This window comes from Camelus dromedarius, chromosome 19, assembly GCF_036321535.1.
Source record: "Camelus dromedarius isolate mCamDro1 chromosome 19, mCamDro1.pat, whole genome shotgun sequence".
Classification (NCBI taxonomy): Eukaryota; Metazoa; Chordata; class Mammalia; order Artiodactyla; family Camelidae; genus Camelus; species Camelus dromedarius.
In genome coordinates this window covers 2,406,504-2,418,831 of record NC_087454.1, presented here as the reverse complement: position 1 = coordinate 2,418,831, position 12,328 = coordinate 2,406,504, and the positions used below count along the sequence as shown (strand labels likewise).

The 12,328-nt window shown below is 50.4% G+C and overlaps 1 long non-coding RNA gene across 1 annotated transcript; it reads left to right on the top strand.

Annotated features, from left to right (window-relative positions):
• The first annotated feature begins 2,641 nt into the window (after nt 1-2,641).
• On the top strand, nt 2,642-10,827 carry LOC105099276 (uncharacterized). The gene is made up of 3 exons (XR_838076.3): nt 2,642-2,893; nt 9,065-9,171; nt 10,101-10,827. It is a non-coding gene; the product is annotated as an uncharacterized LOC105099276 (long non-coding RNA).
• The last annotated feature ends 1,501 nt before the right edge of the window (nt 10,828-12,328 follow it).

Below are 12,328 nucleotides of genomic sequence, written 5' to 3'. Positions count from 1 at the left end.
TTGGAAAGGGATTTGCAGCGGACCACACATGGCTCTGGGGTCAGCCAGCGTACCTCGTCTTTCTTTTATCCCCCCCAACCCTTCACCTACAATTCTCTTATTTCCCCCCTCATGGCACTTTAGTTGGCCATGCATAGGGAGACTGTGGCGTGGTTCTGTGGGGACTGAGCCCTAGACAGGCTGGGAGAGCATGAGGCTGAGTCCTGCAGGGCCTCTGAGGTCAGAAAAATCAATGGTCCAGGACATGCTGTCCTCCCCAGGCCACACCCCGCCCACCTCTGAGGGGGAGGGGAGACAGAAGGGAGAAGCGGTCCCTGGGAAAACAGACTTGTGCTTCCCTCTACAACTCAGAAGTAATCTTTAAATGAAATTTAACTAAATGTAGACAGGTAAAGTAATCTTAAGAAATGTAAGGACTCCAAGTATTGAAGAAGAGGGAGCCATACTGCCATATTTTAAGTGTGTGTGTGTGTGTGTGTGTGTGTGCGCGCACACGCCTGTCTGCAAGTGTGTGCATGGGGGGAGCGTGTGTCAGGAAGACATTTCCCTCTCCCCATCAAAGTTCTCCTGGCTGGTCCAAGAATTAAACTGACATGAGAGATTAACAAATCAAAAGAGAAAAATCAAACAACAGTTTAATAACCACGTGTACATGGGAGAGACCCAGGAAAACTGAGTAACTCACCTAAATGGCCAGAACTCTCACCTTAAATACCATCTTCAGCCAAAGACAAAAGAGGATGTTGTAGGTAGTGGTTTGAGAACTCAAAGGGGAGGGAGGCAACTGACATGGAGATGGAAAAGCAAACACCTGGTAAACAAATGCTTGCGGGCCAGGCAGAGACAGCAGGACACAGAGAGGAAATTTAACGTACAGACTCTACTGGGCTCCTCCCTGTGGACACATCTAGTTTGTACTCTAAGTATCCATGGTGATGCTCCCTTCCTGGAGCAGGGCCTCCATCTACATTCTTTAAGCAGTTAGGGGAAGGTCAGAGGTTCTTCTGGAGTCTTTTAAGCCTCAAAAATAATCAGTGCAAATTAATCCTCATGCCAAAGAGACACATTTTGGGGTATCAAGTTTTGCTCCCCTACATGTATTCCTGTTGTTACTGGGACCTATCCCCTCCTCTCTAATGCTGACTGGCATGTCTCCCTGCTTCCGATACCTTCCTCTCACATCCAATCACCTACCAATCTTATTACTCCAAATCCTGCATTCAACTCCCCTACCTTAAAACCAGTGGCTCCAGTTGCCTCTAGGGGGCATGCTGAAGTGCTGCAGAGCCCTGTAAGGTTCCTGGGAGTCATGAGGGAATGGTGGGGACTGAGGCCAACAGAGAGCCCATGCCTGGTTTAAAGGTAGCAGAGTAGTCCCACAACTGCTCACTACAGAATCATGAGTGCAGTGATGTCACGTCTTCCCAGTCTACCAAGAGATACTAGGAAGATACCGACTTTTAAAACTTCTTATAAATTTAACAAAGCAAGTTTCTAGGATTAAAAAAAATTCATCTCATGGCATCAGCTTGCAAATTCCAGCCCAGAGGATCAAGTTTAAGCCCATTAGCATGGCATCCAACGCCCTTTACAGGCCTGTCTATTCTTGGTTCTGTCCCAGTCAATCCCTTTTCCCCAAAGTCCCACAACCCCCAGAAGCTGCTCAAGTTAACATACAAGAGCAGAAGGAGAGAGCGCGGCGTCCACGCGGCGAGCTCGCTGTCCCTGCTTGGAATGCTGTTTAAGGTGGCTCTGAAGGAGGTGAGGGGGCACCCAGCCCCTGGGGCTCCTTCTTGACTCACGTCCCCTCTGCTCCCACCCTGCCAGCTTGAAGACCCTGTTTCCTCACACAGGACGTGGGGCTACGTTCTCATCCGCACAGTAAACCCAGGTCAGTCTTGAACTTGGCTCAGACCTCCCTGAAGACTTGCCAGAAGGAATCCTTCCCTTCACTTCTCTACCTTGAACGCCTCTCACTATCACACGTGTCACAATGTCATGTATTTGTGCTTCTGGCGCCTGACCCCCCCCATCCCCCCCCCACAGTGAGCTCTCGGAGTGGGGGGGGGGCAGTCCTGTGTGGCACCTATGTGCTCAGGGCCTGGTTCACACAGCCCTCCTTCTCCCTCTGTCTCCTGCCGTCTGGAATCATCCATCACACTTCCACAAACACACCAGACATCCAACCAATAACTCCTGATTGAAACGGAGCCAAAAGGAGATCTGAGAATTCACATGGCTGGGTTCCTGGCTCACAACTTCTCGGAGCCCTGCCCTCGCTGCCACCCGCCTAACCCACTTAACTAACGCAGATTCCTGCTCCTCCGCCCGCGGGGGTCTGCGACGGGCCCACCTGCTGCTCCGGGGTCTAGGCCGTGCGGGGGCCCAGGTGGCCGGCGGAGCGCAGTGACGAGTCTGGCCAGACTGGAAAGGGGACAGCTCTGTCAGGATGCCTGGACACACCGTGTGCCCAAACAGAAGCGACGGGAAGGAGGACACGGCCGCTCCCGCTGGCCTAGGAAGCGGCCCTGGAAGCGGGAGGGGCATGGGATGGAGGGCTCGGGGGGTCGGCTCCCAAAGAGCGGCAGGGATTTCTAGGGAGGAGGAGTCGGGGGAAAGGCCTTGCTCGGGGGTGGATGAAAGCAGCTTCTATTTTTGGCCAAAGCCAAAGGGAGTGACTGTACTGAGATGTCGGGCCCTGTGGGCAGGAGGAGGGTAGGCGGGGACAGCCTCTGCCCCTCCAGCTCCCTCTGAGGCAGAAAGCAGGGAGGAGGCATCGCACCCCAGGGTCCGGCACCAGCTGCCCAAACCCTCATCCCCAAGTGGGCGCAGGGGAGGCGGCAAGGCATTCTGGCTCGGGGTTTGGACTGCGTCCCATGCTTGCTGGAACCACGTAAGTCCATGGGGGGCAGGGGTGGGGTGGGGGTTAGTCCAGGAGGCCTCCCTGGATTCACAGGCCTGGGGGAATGCCGCTGGGGTTGCAAAGGGTGTTTGGAAAATGTGCCTTTAACCCGAAAGGGGATCCTGTCACTTTGTTAGTTTAACACTCCGGGGGAACGTCTGCTTTGTACCAGAGACTGGGGAGGGGCGTTATTTTATGTTTATTTTGCATGATTCTAATGTGTTTTTATTTGCATTACTTGGTTAATCCTCCTAACGCCCCTCGGGGTAGGCACTGTTTTCAGCCATCAGGAACTCCTGCTCCAGGGGCCCAGCTGCTGCTGCTGAGATGGTCCCCCCACCACACACACACACACTCCTTTGCTTCAGGGGGGCTGGCGTTCATCCAGCTTCTGTCTGGCGACCTGGGGCTGAGGCCGAGGTGATCAAAGCGAAGTGAAATAGTGGAGGGGGCAGCCTTTCCCCTCCGAGCACTTCAGTCCGCCTGGAGTCAGGTTAGGGATAAAAGGACCCAAGGATTGTTCAGGAATGATTCAGGGAGACTCCGGGGCTGGGCAGAGCTGCTACAGTTAAGGGGGAGAAGACGTTCTCTCCACCTGTATAGAAACAGCACTGCTCTGCTGCCCCACAGGGCGGGGAGATTTCAATGAATCCTCCAAAACCGGAAGAGTCAGGGACCTGCCCTGATTTTCAGCCCAGGCCAGGGAAAGAGTGGGACACCGCCAAAACAACTTAGGGGCAGTTACAGAGAAGAATAAAGCTGGCTTCCTGCATCCACCCGGCGCGCCCTATTTATTCACCATCGTCCTCCTACGTTGGTGGCAGCTTAGCCCACCTCCGGCCAAGTTGAGAGATGGCATTCACTGAGCAGCTATTTTCATTCCAAATTCCCTTCTGCCACCGTTGGGCAATCCCATCTTCTTTGAGTGTGACAAACGCTAATGACAACGGACAAACTGTTCAAGAGCTTCTGCCTTCCGAGCGCTGACAACTCAGATGCCGATGTCCTACAAAGCCAGGGACAGAAGGCCGCCCTCCAGCCCCCATGACCCGGGGAAGGAGACCAACTCCAAACCAGGAGTTGCGGCAGGCTTCAGATTCCCATAATACTCCAGAGAGAACTGAGTTCAGATCCTGACTTGGCCGCCTGACAGCTGTGCGGCCCCGGGCTAGTCACTTAACTTCTCTGTGCCTCAGTTTCCTCGTCTCTAAAATGAAGGTGATAAAAGTGAAAAATAAAATAAAATGAAATAAAAATAAGTGAATCCCCAAAAGCACCCTTTCATGGCTTTGGCAATCCGATGACAGGCGCCTCCTGGAGGTCTAGCAGAAATGGGGCGGGGTGGTGGGGGATGTAGTAACTTTACTAAAACGGAGTCATTAGGGTCTAAAAAGGAAATACACAGCTTGCCTGTTAAAAGAAGAGAATGCATTTACAAGGGCAAAGCGGTCCATTTTTACAGGTAGCTGGTAGTAATAGGAATTACTGCAGAAAAGCCTAATCATTGTTGGCTATGTGAGTTGAGTAACTATTGAGGTCTGTGGTTTGTTTTGCTTTTTAAGAGTAACACTGGCAGACTAAGCAATGTTAAGATGGCAACACTCCCCAGCCTGGTCTACAGATTCCACACAATCTTTTTGAAAGCCCCAGCTGACTTGCTGGCATAAACTGACAAGTAGAGCCTAAATCCATACAGAAATGCAAGGGACCCAAGGCCGCCAACACAATCTTGAAAAAGATTAAAGTGGGAAGACAGACTTCCCAACTTCAAAACTCACGACCAAAAAAAAAAAAAAGGAAAAAACTAATCAAGATAGTGTGCACTGGCGTAAGGATAGACATATATTGGGAGTCCAGAAATAAAATCACTTTTTATAGCTAATTGATTTTTAACAAGGGCTCCAAGACATCCAATGGGGGAAAATAGTCTTTCCAGCAAATGGTGCTGGGACACCTGTAATTCCACGTGCAAAAGAATGAAAGTGGACCTGTACCTCTCACCACATATGAGGCTGACTTGAACTGAATCAGAGACTTAAGCGTAAGTGCTGAAACTGTGACGCTGTCAGAAGAAAACAGGAGTGAATCTTTGTGACCCTGGATTAGACATGACACCAAAAGCACAAACAACACAAGAAAAAATAGATGAATCCAACATCATGAAAATTAAACGCTTTTGTGTTTCAAAGGACACCATCAAGAAAGTGAGAAGACAGCCCACAGAATGGGAAAAATATTTGCAGATCTTTTACGTTAAGAGTCTAGTATCCAGAATATGTAAAGAACTCTTACCAATCAGTAATAAAAGACAAGTAACCATTTTAATAGGCAAAGGATCTGAACGTACATTTCTCTAAAGAAGACAGACAGAAGGCCAGTGGGCACATGTAGAGCTGCTCAGCTTCCCTAACCACTAGGGAAATGCAAGTCAGAGTCACAGTGAGATGCCACTTCACGCCTACCGGGATGGCTATAGCCAAAGAGACGGACTAATAACAAGTGTCAGTGGGGATGTGGAGACGTTGGAACCCTTATCCATTGCCGGTGGGAATGGAAACCATGTTTCCCCTTTGGGAACTTGTACGGCAATTCTTCAACAAGTTAGACATGGAGGTAAACAGCAGTTCTCAGCCTAAGTATACACCCATGAGGACTGAAAACATACCCACACAATAACTTGTACCCAAATATTCACAGCAGCATTATTCATAAAGGCCAGAAAGTGGAAATAACCCACATGTCCGTCAACTGATGAATGGATAAACAAATGTGGTTTGGCTTTACAATGGACTATTATTTAGCCATTAAAAAGGAAGTTCTGATCCCTGCTGCAACATGGATGAACCTGAAAATGTTATGCTGAGTAAAAGAAGCCAGGCACAAAAGGACACGTATCTATATTCCACTTACATGAAGTCTGGAATAAGCAAAATGCTTGTCGTCTGGGGGAGGGGACCGTGGGAGAGTGACTGCTGATGGGTGTGGGTTTCTTTTGGAGGTGATGAAAATGTTCCAGAATTAGGCAGCAGTGACGGCTGCACAACTTGGTGATTATGTTAAAACTGTTGAATTGTACACTTTAAAAGAGGGAATTTTATGGTATGTTAAGTACAGCTCAATTTTTTTAAATGCTCGGGTGCGGGTAAAAACTAAATAAAAAAGAAAGCCACACTCAAGAAGTGCGGCCTGACAGTGCAGCCATCAGCTCATGCGACGTGAGGCCAGACCCTCCCAAGAAAAGGCGCTGGCCTGACCCTCGGAGAGACTCAGGGCTCCTCACGCTCTCCCTCAGGCAGCGAGCGCCTCTCCGTGAAGCCGGTGCAGAAGGGATTTCCCCCCAGTCTCCTTCAAGAATCTCCACTACCCCCCGCCCACTGACCTCCCAGCCTCCTCTGCTGCATTACTGGGGAGAAGGAGGGGCCGGGGGGTCACGGCAGGGCTCGCGGTGGGGACCTGTGGTTCCAGGACTCCTTCTGCTGGGGGAGCCTGGCCCGGTGTCGACAGGCACAGGAAAACCGTGCATCTCGGCAAGTGCCGTGAGCTCTGCGACGAGGCTGATTAATAGAGCTGACGGTTCGGGCTCTCAGGTTTCCTGCAGTGACTTCCTATTCATGATTGCCTTTGACTCTGTAACACCTGAGACCAGGACCACTGCGACCCCCAGGTACCGACAAAGAAAACAAATCTGTGTTAGGAAAGGAAACACTAGCTGTAGGAACAGACCGGCTCTGACTCAGCAGTGGCTCGGCATGATACCAGTTTATTCCCTGTTCACGTAACAGTCACGTCCACAGACCACATCTGGCGTGGCGGCCCTTCTCCCCGTGGTCTGCCCTCTTCTAAGCGCGCAGAGCTGTCTTCCCGCCGGCAGGCAGGGAAGGAGGGGGGAGCCCGTGGCCAGCCTAGACATGGCGCACACTCCTTCTGTGTACATCCCACGGGCAAGAGCGCACCCCAGGGGCGCTGCTAGCTTCTGTGGTGTGCCTGGGGGAGAGGGGGTGATCTGAGGAAGATCACGCGATCTCTGCCAGGGTTTGGAGAGTGCACAGGCATTGCTGGAGGTCACACAGCCAACAAGAGGCAGAACCAAGATTCTAAACCTGGGCAGAGTCTTGGTCTGTCCACCTTGTGCTTCTGCCCCCTTCCAGGTCCTCAAAGTCCTCATGCCTCTGGCATGTTCTCTGGTCTCTTAGTACTAGCATTCTTCCAGGACACTGCTGCAAGATGACCATCAGGAAGGGTGAGAAAGTCTGATGAAACCGTCTGTGTGAAATACAGTTTTGAGCCTTTCCGGATCCACGGATAATTCTTACCCAGTGTTTTTTTTTCCCCCAGGTCTGTTTTGCCTTGATGAATTTCTCTAAGTCCCCAATCAACATTAAAAGGGAGGCAGACCCCAGCTTCAAGGCAGCTCACGACTGTGCTTATGATACACGCGGTCATTTATAGGTCTGTGTTTGCAAGAGCAGGACTTCAAAGGCTCTTCGCTGCCTCTCAGGGCCCTTCCCAGCCGGCGGGACCTGCTGCTCCCGGGGGGAAGGTGGCCCTGGGCTCCGCCTCACGTGCTGGTGGCTGCTTTCCCCAGGAATGTCTCGACGGAAAAAGGCCGAGCAGAAACAGGAACATGGTTGATCGCTCTCCATCATTAAACAGAGGGTCTACAATTCAAACGTGATTTGAAGAAATGCAGATACCTGGATATATTTAATCCATTCACAAACGTTTGTTAAAAGAAATGAGAAGGGAACTCATTAATATCCTCTTGGCACTCCAAACACATTTTCTTACCCGTCCCACACGTGGACTCTGCTGGGCTGGGCTCTCCCCTTCCGCGCTGGGTGCCACACTGGAACCACGGCACATGGGTTAGTGAGTGATGGGCCACGGTTCATCTCCTCCGCAGCCTCTGGCTTTTAACCTCCCTGAACCTACTTCTTTGTCTGTAAAATTAAGAAGGCGTAAAAATTCACAAATGCTAATAATGATGGTGATGACGACGGTGTAACGCCTGCTTTTCAGAGCCGGGGTCGTCAGTGCGCAGCCTCCGGGACGTGATGACGACGGCCGTTTTGTTTACAGATAAGGAAATGGAGGCGCAGACAGTGTTTTCTCAAAGCCGCGCAGCCGGGAGCAGCAAGGGGGCTGAGCCCAGCCTCCCCAGGCCGGGAGCCTGGGCTCTTCGCTGCCCTCCTGCGGCCGTCACAGTCTCGGAGGTGAGCGGAATCGGGCACAGCCCCCGCGGCCGGACCAGCCCACAGTTCACAGGCAAGAGTCCTGTCCGTTTAATTCACGAAACGCCTCAGTCACTGTCTGCTCAAACTCCGCCACTGTTAAACTAGCCCTTTACCCCAGCTTCTCGGACGGAAAGCTGAGTTCGTTGGTCTTCACTTCTTCTCGCCCAGGATGAATACTCACCTGGAACTTCTGGCGTTTCGGGGGCCGCCTCCTTAAAGTGCAGTGCGGATTCATCACTGTCCTCACAACGAGGACTAGAGGACAGCAGGGCAAGGGGGGGGGCTGTGCCAGCTGGAGTCACGAGACTCGAGGACCAGTCCCACACGCACTGGCTGTCGTGTTCAAGACACACTTCTCCTCAGCCCTGGCTCCTCCATCATGACCTGGCGACACCTCTCACCTCACAGTCACCTCACAAGCCCACAGGACACGAGGCGGTAAAGCCCACTGCAAGTCGTGAAGTTCTGTGTGATTGTTTTCACGCCTCAAACCACAGTCCATCGCCAGGCAGCTCTTCAAATAGGAGACGGATTTCTTCTCTTGGCAACAGTCATGACTAATATATTCCAGGATGCTTTGCATTTTCCCGGCCCTAAAATAAAACTGAACCCAAACAAGAAGACAGGCTCCAGCCCTTCGGCCCACAGGTCTGCCCGCGGGTCCCCTGTGTGCAGGGCTCTGAGCCGGTGCTCTGTGGAGGCGGGACGGATGAGCCCGGGCCCCACCCTCAGCTGGTTCTTGGTCTAGTGCAGGAGGCCAGACATTGTGTACAGTGCTTCATACTTTACGAGAGGAACCAAACACAGTGTCAGAAAAGCTGAAAGCAGCAGGGGTTACTTTCAGTTTAGTGAAATCAGGAAAAGCTCTTTGGAGGAGCGAGTATTCAAGTTGGGTTTGTGTTGACTTTTATTTTTGTTTTTCCCTCAGCAGAAGCACCGGGGTTGGCCCAGGACCTCGCGGGCGCCAAGCACGTGCTCTGCCACGAGGCGTGATCTTTTATTTTCCATCCTGTGGAGTCGATGCCTCACTTGCAGGTAGTAAATTCTCAACCTCTAACAACCTCTTTTTTTCTCCCACGGTGGTTACGGGCCAATTTCCCTCCTCTTCTTCCAAATAGCTGAACTCTGGATGTCCAAATGGGTTTTTATTAAGTTTTTTATTAAGTTTCTCCAAAAGGCCAGCTTCATAGATACCATTTAGAACCAAACCACGGTGTCCCCGAAGCTGATGTACACTGGATGATCGAGGCCCGTGCACTGATGTATGACATAACCAATTTAATAGACCACTAGGCAGTCTTCACAAAAAGACAGGTGAATTTTTCAGTCCAAAGGGTGAGTCAACCCATCTGGTCTGACAAATGCTGTTTCTGGCTTGGTTCCTGGTTTGAGATCATTTGCCAAAACCTTTTTCATGAATCAATAGTTAAGATAATGTAAGCTGTTCCCAGTAGATTCAATAGTGCATTGGTTCCAGGCCTAAGACATCAATTTGACTTGGTTATAAAATTTAATATTCTTATAATTCACCAAGAATCTAATTCATGGACCATCTGGTTTTGGAAGAAAGACCTCTGGAAAAATTCAGGGGCTTTCAGGATGAATATTCCTCATCTTCTTCCTGATCTCACTCAAGACCTTTCCATTCAGACTAAATGGTAATCATCTTTCAAGAGTATTACCCCTCATTTCAAAACTGATAAGTTCGCTCCACCCGGTTTACTTTGTAATGTGCCCATGAATCCTCTCATTCTCTTGCCCTGACTAATAGTCTCAAACCACACCAGGTGCTCCCTGCTCCATCGCTGAGGGCTGTGAGTGAATGTACCCTGCACGTTATAATCCGCTTAAGCTCCCTAAACCTCCATTTCATCTTTCCTTACCTGGAAGGTTTACAAAACACCTTCTCTTAATGTTATCTCACTTTGTTCTCACGCTGACCCTGAGGACATCCTCACTTACAGGTGATGCCCTTAAAGCCCAGAAAGGTGATCTGTCCAAGGCTCGGGATCCCTGGTCTATGGTGTGCTTCCTGCTCGGACGTCTGACAGCCCGGCACCCACCACGGAAGACAGCAACGTTCCCTGGACCTCCACCCAGCCTCCCTGCCGAGCTGTCCGCCCTCTTCTCCTGTCTCAGCCATCGGCTCCGAAGGAGCTGGTGTTCCCAGTGTTCTCTGAGCCTGTCACGGCCCAGAGGGCCTCACCTGGCCTCCTTGGACCCACCCTGGAGTCATGGGTGGACTTCCGGGAGACCCGGTGCCCCACAAGGATGCTTCTGGAACTTGTATTGTGTGCTTATGTGAGTCTGTCTGGGGTAAGAATCCAAAGTTTTCATCAGCTCCTCAAAGAAGTCAGTGGTGTCCCCGACCCCCCCAAAAGCTTCCAAGTTAATTTCATAGCCTTCTCCCTCCCCCAAACGTCCCCTCCACTCCTCCTGACCTGCGTAATGCTGTGCTTCATAACTCCTCTCCAGGGCTTAACACAAAGCCAACCACTGACACTGGGACTTCACAGCGCTCCCTTCCCACGACAGTATAACTGTCCTCCTCTTTCCAAGTATTCATTCAAGCAGGGAGAAGCCAGAGGATTCCCAGGGCGGCCTTCACAGATGCAGCTGGTATGTGATAAGCTGGTCCCGCTGGCAGCACAGTCGTCTGCAAACCTAGTCATCCCCGCAGGGCTGACTTAACCCCCCCCCCCCCCCGGCCCCGGCACGCTCTCCCTAGGAGAGAAAGAGGAGGAAGAGACAGATCTGACTACATCAATGCAGAGATGGTATCAACTATGGAAAGAAACCAGGCTGCTGTCTCTAGGGATTGCATAATGGTTATTTCCTGATGAAAAAAATAGAATCAGTGAAGTCTCAACCACTCCCCAGACACCAGACCGGGACCAGCCGCTGCTCACGGGGACTTGTGGGCGTTGTGAAGCTCTGAGAGAGCAGGCTTGGTCTGGGGGCTCCAGGTGAGGGGCCGGGAGCGGTGAGGGAGGGGGAGGGGGAGGGGCCCTGACAGACGATGGTGGGGGTTCTGGCTGTTGGTTCACAGCTTCAGCCTTGACGCCTGTCCAGCCTCCCAGCCTCCCAGCCTCCACACACACTCGCTGACGTTTCCTCACTCTGCTGAAAGCTCTTCTGCTCCCCTGCACTAGTCCATCTTCCAAACACGGATGCGGAGAAGAGGGGACCTTGTGCACTGCTGGTGGGGATGTGAATTAGTACAGACACTAAGGAAAACGGTAGGGAGGGTCTTCAAGAAATTAAAAATAGAACTGCCATAGGATCCAGCAATTCCCCTCCTGGGTATTTAACTGAAGGAAATGAAATTAGTATCTTGAAGAGATAACTGCATCCCATGTTCACTGCAGCATCATCCACAGTAGCCAAGATAATGGAAACAACCCAACTGTCCATCAATGGATGAACAGATAGAGAAAATATGATATACACATATACACACGATGTATACACACACTCACACACACACACGACGGAATATTATTCAGCTAAAAAAAGAGAAAATCCTGCCATTTGTGACAACATGGATAAACCTGGAGGACATGTTGCAAAGTGAAATAAGCCAGACACAGAAGGACAAGCACTGTATGACCTCACTTACATGTGGGATCAAATTTAAAAAAAAAAACGATTCATAAAAACAGAGTAGAATGGTGGCTATTGGGAGCTGGGGGTGGGGGAAATGGGGTGCTGCTGGTCTAAGGGGACAAACTTCCAGTTACAAGATGAATTAAGTTCTCAGCGTCTAATGCAGTGTGGCGACTACAGATAACAACACTGTGCTGTGTACTGGAAACTCACTAAGAGAGTAAGATCGAGAGTTTTCTCACCAATAAAAAATAAAAACCTATGGTTGCCAGGGGCAAGGGGATGGGAAGGGATAAATTTGGGAATTGAGATTTGCAAATCTTAGCCACTATATATAAAAATATATTAAAAAAAACAAATTTCTTCTGTACAGCACAGGGAACTATATGCAGTATCTTGTAATAACCTTTAATGAAAAAGAATACATATGTGTGTGTATAAATTAATTACCCTGCTGTACATAATATTATAAATCGACTATAATTCAATAAAAAATAAAAAGCATCAACTTAAAAAAAATTAGTATGCTGCAATCAGTCAACCAACAGCTATGTCCGGAGATCTACTTTGTGCCAGGCAGCCTGCT